The sequence below is a fragment of the Octodon degus genome, unplaced genomic scaffold, assembly GCF_000260255.1.
Source record: "Octodon degus isolate 3935 unplaced genomic scaffold, OctDeg1.0 scaffold00041, whole genome shotgun sequence".
NCBI classification, from domain to species: domain Eukaryota; kingdom Metazoa; phylum Chordata; class Mammalia; order Rodentia; family Octodontidae; genus Octodon; species Octodon degus.
Genome location: NW_004524617.1, coordinates 13,530,324 through 13,536,694, shown reverse-complemented (window position 1 = coordinate 13,536,694; position 6,371 = coordinate 13,530,324). Strand labels below are relative to the sequence as shown.

Sequence of the window (6,371 nt, the reverse complement as noted above, 5' to 3'; positions counted from 1 at the left end):
TACTCACCTTTCTGAAAATACCTACTAGAAAATGTTAATAGGACATATAGAGAATAGGGGTACCGCTTAGTATGCACAAGGACCTAGGTTTTATCTCCAGCACCATAAATGACAATACACTTTCTCATAATCTTCAAAGCAGTCAGGTTGGGACTGGGGAGATAGCTCATTAAAATAAGTGCTTGCCTGGCAAGTTCAGGATCCTGAGTTCAATCCCCGGTTCCACAAAAAAAAAAAAAGCAGTCAGGCTCAGGATGCTGTGGTTCAATCCCCTCATCCTCAAGCCAAACCAGACCTGCCCTGCAGGAATCCTGAGCCCCCTCCCCCCAAAAAAAAATCCTTCTGCCATTTTGGGTTGGGGAGTTGGCTCAGTAGAATAAGCGCTTCCCTGGCAAGTACAAGGGTCTGAGTTTAATCCCCAGTTGGGGGGGGACACTTTGGGCCTGGGAGATGGCTCCGTAGAATAAGCATTTGCCTGGCAAATGCAAGGGCCTGAGTTCAATCCCTAGTTCCGGAAAAAAAAAATCATTTAAGGAAAAGTAATCTTGCTGGGCAAGGCACCACATACCTATAATCCCAGCACTACTGAGGCTGAGGCAGGGTGATCACAAGCGTTCAAGGCCAGCTTAGGCTCTGTAAGACCAACTTCACCTACATAATGAGACCCTGTCTAAAAAAAAAAAGTAACTGGGGCCAGGGATAGAGCTCAGTGGCATAAGCACCTGCCTGGCAAGCACAAGGTCCCAAGTTCGATCCCTGATACCAAACATCAAACAAGCAAGCAAAGTAATCAAGGTTTGGCAGAGGAAAGGAGGAGGGAGAGGGGACGGGGGGGGGGAGGGATGGAGAGGGAGAGGGAGGAAGGGAGGGAGAAAGAGAGACAGAGACACACAGAGACAGAGTGATACAGTGAGACAGAGATACTGACAGAGAAAGAAAGAGAGACAGAGAGAGAAAAAGAGAGCTATAACTAGAATTTGATTTGTAGGGCCAGGGAGATAGCTCAGTGGTATGATGTCTGCCTGGCAAGCACAAGGTCCTGAGTTCAATTCCTGGTGTAGAAGAAGTCTAATAGAATTTGATTGGTTAAAAACTACAAGTAGGGGCTGGAGAGATGGCTCAGTGGTCTAAAGCACCTACTTGAAACAAGCTTGGCAAAGCACAGGGACCGCGGTTCGATCCCCAGCACCACATGCCAGCCAGACCCGCCCCCTGGTGGGCTGAGCTGGCCACACACACACACAATAAATAAATGTAATAAATAAAAAATAAATAAATATTTAAAAAAAAAAAAAACTACAAGTAGTGTGGCTAGAAGGAGCAAATGTTCACTAGTACTTATCACCTGTATGACTCAAATTTTGTTAACCTTCCCATCTTGGTTTCCACTCATATGTTAAGATGAATAAGACCACATTTACTGGGCCTGCAAGAAAGCTCAGTGGACCAAGTGCCTGCTTAGGCAAGTGCAGAGACTGAGGTTAGATCCCCAGCACCACATGCTGTGCTGGCCCCACCCTGGACACACTGAGCTGAGCGGCCACAGAGACCAGGCGTGATGGAGCAGACCTGTAATCCCCGCGCTGGGGAGGCTGAAAACAGGAAGATCACTATGAATCTGAGTTGCATAGCTAGACCCTGTACCAAATACATAAAAAGAAGGAAACTGACGTTCTGTTACAAATTTAATAGACACAAATGTTACATAATTGACTTTTCTCATTAGAATATTAACTTTTTTTTTTTTTTGGCAGAACCAGGGATTGAGCTCAGGCCCTTGCGCTTGCCAGGGTAGCGCTTATTCCACTAAGCCATCTCCCTGGCCCTAGATATTAACTTTGCCTTTTTTGAGGGGGGGATGGTATTCAGGATTAAAGCTGGGCATTCCCACTAAGCTGTATCTTCAGCTCCTTCTAATTTTTTTTTTCTTTGCGGAACCGGGGATTGAACTCAGGCCTCTGTGCTTGCCAGGGAAGCACTTATTCCACTGAACCATCTCCCCAGCCCTAATTTTTTACTTTGAGACAGGGTCTCACTAAGTTGCCTCAGGCTACAATTTGCAATGCTCCTGCCTCAGCATCCCAGATGGGATGCTGGGATTACAAACTGAGGCACCACACCTGGTTTAATTTTGCTTATAAAAGTTACAGAGGCTGGCTAGGTGTGGTGGTGCACGCCTGTTATCCCAGCACCAGGAAGGCTGAAAACAGATCACTACGAGTCCAAGCTCCATAGTGAGACTCTGTACCAAATACATTAAAAAAAGACCCCATTTACTGAGTTAGGTGATGACTGAATTAATGCAAATTAAATACCTAGCACAGAGCAAGGCACCCCGCAGGCTCTTTTATCCAACTCCTGCCTAAGCTCCTTAACACCCTCAAGCTCTGAGGGACCGACACCCTTGCATCTTTCCCATCAGGACCCTACACCTCCTTGTGGTGTAGCACAATGCAGGTATACAAGAGATCCAGAGATGTACTGGCAGTCCAAACTTCTGGACACTCTCTTGCAATAGCATTATTCTCTATTTTTTTCTCATCATGCAAGTATAATTTTTTAGCTTTACTAATGGGCGTTTAGGCTTTTTTGCCTTAACCAGAATTACTCTATTATTTATGTCACTGTAAAAGCTACTAGCCATGAGGCCCTAGATGCACTAGAACTGAGATCAGTGCAAATTGAAATGTGCTTTAAGTATAAAATAAAGACTGGTTTTGAAGGCTTTGTACAAAAAAAGGTAGAGTCAGGCATGGGGCATGGTGGCACACACCTGTAATCCTAGTACTCGGGAAGTCGAGGCAGGAGGATCATTGTGAGCTCAAGACCAGCCTGGGCTACAAAGTGAGCTCAAGGCCAGTCTGAACTGCATAGCAAGATCCTGCCTCAAAAAGACAAAAAAAGTATAAGTATCTCATAAATTTTATATCAATATATTGAAATATTTTGGAAACAATTTTATATGCCAAATAAAATATATTAAAATCAATCTCACCTGTTCTTATTTTTTTATTAATTTTATTGAGAATCTTTCTACAAGAAAACTTAAAATTACACATGGGGCTTGCATTTAAATTTATTGAATAGCACAATCTATAACATCAATGTTTAAGGCATCAAACAACCAAACTTACAAATGAACACGTGAAACAAAACCAAGTTGTTCACAATCCATACCCTGGACGAAGAAAAGAAAAAAAAAAAAAGACTTAGAATGAATGATGCTCAAAACAGATCAAAAGCAACCATAACACAAAAACATATAAGTAAAAATAACTAGAGAAAGGAAAATGTGAGACCACAAAGATACACAAAATCTTGTAAGAATTTTCTAAATACAGAATTATACTGACTTAAGAAATTGATAATTATAAAAACACACAGTGTAAAACACAAACTTCAAATATCTACAAATCAATGAAGACGGAGAAAAATCCACTAAGAGAATTTGGAAAAAAATATTTACTGATACCTAATGTCCAGTATTTAGAAACTCTGTATCCTCTCAAGATGGCTCACTGGATTAACAGAAATGATTTATACACCTAACATACGTATACTGTACGCTTGGCCTCCAGAATTTCAGATGGTAGTTTTTCAAAAGGTACATGAACCTATACGAGATCAAATCACAAGGTATATTTATACTACTAAGAAAGAAATACTGAAGAGTGCATTATTTCATCAACTTGGCACTGACAAAACTTTTTCAAAAGGTTGGGGACACGGCTCAGTGAGAGAGGTACTTCTAAAACCTCACATTTTGGGGCCAGGGATGTAGCTCAGCAGCACATCCACCTGGCAAGCGCAAGATCTTGAGTTCAATTCCCAACATCAAAAAACCCCTCACATTTTTGTGCACGTTAGTAGACAATTCTGAAAGCATCATACAGGGAGAAGTGAGGGTCATGGTAACCCCAAAAGGACTTTCCAATGTCATAATCACTATTTCCAAAAAATTTTTAGAGTTATCTCTTACACCTTTATCCTTTGTGATTTTGAGGAGTGTCTGCATAATGTGAGTGCAGGAGCTGATGAGCAACCCTTTGTCTTTAATTAAACCACATTAAAAAGATTTGTAAGCCAGGCATGGTGGTTCTGAACCCATAATCCCAGCACCCGGGAGGCTAAGGTAGGAAGATCACTATAAATTCAAGGCCAGCCCAAGCTACACAGTGAGACTTTGTCTAAAAAGAAAAAAAAAATAGGGCTGGGGAGATGGCTCAGTAGAATAAGCATTTGCCTGGTAAGTGCAACAGCCTGAGTTCAATCCCTGGTTCTGCCAAAAAAAAAAAAAAAGAAAAAGAAAATTAAATGATATTACTCTTCTCATCAAGTTCTTGTTCAAGTTTCTGTTTGGGAAAATAGTTATTTTCATTAAAATGTGACTTAAGTAACTGTTTAATGCATTATTTTTCAGAATGAATTACAAATAATTATTTTTGAAGTTCCAAGTTTCAATTTTTATAAATCAATATAATCTGCACAAATCAAAGGTCTCTAGGCTCATATAGAGGTCCTGAGACCAAAAGGCTTTAGCACCACTGAAGGTGTAAGAAGTAGTGATCACACAAACACCCACACACACCCAACCTCTTTCTATCTCTGCCCTGTAAGATTATTATAGCTATTTATATCACAGAAATTTCTAACAATTTAAACCCTGTATTGCCCAGTAAAGAAGTCTTATGAGGATAAAATTGGACAGGAAATTAGAGGCAAAGAAAAAAATAAATAAAGGCAAAGAAATTAAATGCTTCCTTTTTAGTTAGGAGGTTGCCATTCTGATTTTAAGGCAAAATTCTAGTAAATTAAATAGAAGATGTTTCAAAATTAACTTGCATGTTTAGGATATAAGTAGCAATTTATTGCTTTCATATTCTTCCCATAGTTACCTGGAAACACTGACACACTAAACTATCCTGTATAGTTACCTGGAAACACAGACAAACTAAACTATCCTGTATAAAAATTACGTTTTCACCAGGCATGGTGGCACACACCTGTAATCCCAGCACTCAGAAGGCTGAGGCAGGAAGATTACCAAGAGTTCAAGGTCAACCTGGGCTATACAGTGAGTTTATGGCCAGCCTGAACTGCATAGCAAGACCTTGAAGAAAAAGAGAGAACCAGATTCTCAGCTTAATGAGTTTATTTTCAATGAAAAATTTAAATTTCATACTGTTTTCATCCTTAAACTGTTCTATCAAAACTGATGGCTATGCAAAAAAAAAAAACCTTGCATATTAAAAAGAATATACAGGGGACAGGGAGATGGCTCAGTGGAATAAGTACTTCCCTGGCAAGCGCAAGGGCCTGAGTTCAATCCCCAGTTCCACCAAAAAAAAGAGAAAAAGGATATAAGGCTTAGTATGGCTAAAACAGAATGTCGAAATTGTAAGACTTCTCACAATTTTAGTAACTTATAATTTTAAATTCAATAATCTCAAGGACAACTTCCCAAGCACTAATCTAAAGGGAAAAAAAAATCCCGTTAGACCTTTTACTCTTCTAGATACACCACTCAAACTGAAAAACAATTCAGTTTAATGAGAGGAAAGGTTACATAAATTAACTTTAATTTGTTTAATATTGCAAATTCTTTGTCATCAAAATATTCTTCTAACTCAGTGCACCAAACTGCAAATGGCCACTTAACTGAACTATTAAGGCAGCTCTGGGTTGTCCAGCCTCTAGGTTGGTACCTATTATCCAAATGACTTCACGTTTCGGTTATGTTTAGCATTTCATCATCCTATACTACACACTTAGAAGAAAAATACCCACTGCTTCAATGCTATTTTCCCCAAGAATAATTTACTGCTCTTCTGCTTACTCGTCACTACAAGTAGAAGTGGTCCAAGAGTGAGGTCATACAGAACAGCTTGCCTAGCCTTCAGAGACTGCATCCAGGAAGAACTCTAGGAAAGCCTCTACTGGGGAATCAAACCCCAAATCTTAATTCAAAATCTTGTAGAGTTAGCACTTTAGTTCTCCCAAGAACTGTACCACTACATTCAATTTTTCACAGGTCTTAGGGTTATGATACAGATTTTCTTCAAGTCTTCAGATTCCAGGATGCAAAATCAACTAAAAGATCTTATCAAGGACAAAGGAGAATATAATATTTATTCAATAATTCAATCAAAGGAGTTTTAAAGATCTTAGAAAACTGGGGCTGGGGCGATAGCTCAGTAGAATAAGTGCTTCCCTAACAAATGCAAGGGCCTGAGTTCAATCCCAGGTTCTGCCAAAAATAAAAATTAAAATTACAAAAAAAAACCTTAAGGGGCCGGGGAGATGGCTCAGTAGAATAAGCGCTTCCCTGGCAAGTGCAAGGGCCTGAGTTCAATCCCCGGTTCCACAAAAAA

The 6,371-nt window shown here is 39.9% G+C and overlaps 1 protein-coding gene across 3 annotated transcripts in view; it reads right to left on the bottom strand.

Annotated features, from left to right (window-relative positions):
* The window catches only part of Klhl15 (kelch like family member 15), a 48,348-nt gene that overhangs the window by 38,159 nt on the left and 3,818 nt on the right, over positions 1-6,371 (bottom strand). Inside the window, exon 2 of one of the 3 annotated variants that reach the window (XM_004631386.3) lies at positions 3,135-3,178. The exons of the other annotated variants lie outside the window; for them this stretch is intronic. The gene's annotated coding sequence lies outside the window, so the exon portion shown is untranslated. The remainder of the gene's footprint in view (positions 1-3,134; positions 3,179-6,371) is intronic. 3 annotated transcript variants of the gene reach the window in all.